Source organism: Chiloscyllium plagiosum, unplaced genomic scaffold (genome assembly GCF_004010195.1).
Source record: "Chiloscyllium plagiosum isolate BGI_BamShark_2017 unplaced genomic scaffold, ASM401019v2 scaf_91273, whole genome shotgun sequence".
Classification (NCBI taxonomy): Eukaryota; Metazoa; Chordata; class Chondrichthyes; order Orectolobiformes; family Hemiscylliidae; genus Chiloscyllium; species Chiloscyllium plagiosum.
The window spans coordinates 1-1,301 of NW_025145755.1; the positions used below are offsets into that span (position 1 = coordinate 1).

The following is a 1,301-nucleotide window of genomic DNA, read 5'->3' on the forward strand; positions in this document are numbered from 1 at the left end:
AAAAAAAGGGAGAAATAGGATGGTATTTATACTGGGCTGGAAGTAAGCAAGTAAATCAGAGACATATAAAAATGATATTTACATTTGAATGACGGGCCTGTTTCTTTCAAGTTTCACCAACAAAGCTTAAAAATTGCTTTTATTCGCGTTCACCTTACATTCTAAACAGTGTTTGATAACAGAGTGGTTCAGGTGTGTGAGACATTTCTGGGGCTTTGTTTTGGTGAAGGAGGAGACAGTGTGATGGGGGCGGGGCAGAGGCGGAGCATTTCCGTTTGAGGAAGAAATGCAAATTAGCGCAGCTTCTCAGGGCGCCCAGTGAGTGCAGTATTCAGTGAAACATGAGCCTTTCCGGGTGTTCTTTGATCCAGGTGAGACGTTGCGCTGTTGTGCAGACAGGGAACCTCAGGCAGGTGAATTTTCGATTTTGGAAAATGCAGTCAGTGTGAGTGTAAGAGCTGTGGGCTGTTGTTGGGTTTGAGCGAGTGAGCGTATTAAGCATACTTACCTGGCAGGGGAGATACCATGATCACCAAGGTGGTTCTCCCAGGACGAGGCTATCCCATTGCACTTCGGGTGTGCTGACGCCTGCGATGTCCCCAAATGCGGGATACTCGACTGCAAAATTTGTGGTAGTGGGGGACTGCGTTCGCGCTCTCCCCTGGTTTACAAACTAAAAGCAGATCATTCAACAGAGGGCGCTCACTCTCTGCTTCATACAGCTTCCTATATACAGAGCATCTACCTTCAATTCAGTTTCACCTCAGTCCACAGATAATGCTGCACCTCTTACACCATCCTCTCTTATGTTCAGCTCTGTCCACTTATTCTTCTATTCATACAAGTTTACAGTGTTGGAGGCAGGCTGTTCGGCCCAAACAATTTATCAGAGAGATTATATAAATTGCCAGCATCAATGTGTGTAGCATCAAATCGGCTACGCGATGTGTTTCTACGATGGCCTTCCTGGCCAACGTTAAAGCCGACGTCCAGTTTCTGCAGGAGTGTGGGATACCGCACCTCAGCAGCTACAGGAGATGGTCGAACTTGTCGGGGGGCAACGATAGCCGCACCTCCGGCCTGGGTATCCTGTTGCGAGGAGGCAACTTCACCATCTCCGAGGTTAAGGAGGGGGTGGGCGAACGCATCCTCGTCGCCGACATCATGTACAGGAATGCTCCCCTGAGACTGATTAATGTGTATGCCCCAGTGGGTAAGAGTGAACGGTTGGCCGTCCTGGAGCAGCTTCCACTGTTGCTGGCTACGTGCAGGCCGGTCATTCTGGCCGGAGACTTCAACTG

At 49.2% G+C, this 1,301-nt stretch overlaps 1 non-coding gene across 1 annotated transcript; it reads left to right on the forward strand.

Moving 5' to 3' along the window:
• The first annotated feature begins 500 nt into the window (after positions 1-500).
• LOC122545024 lies at positions 501-664 on the forward strand. The gene has a single exon (XR_006310484.1). It is a non-coding gene; the product is annotated as a U1 spliceosomal RNA (small nuclear RNA).
• Positions 665-1,301: the final 637 nt, after the last annotated feature.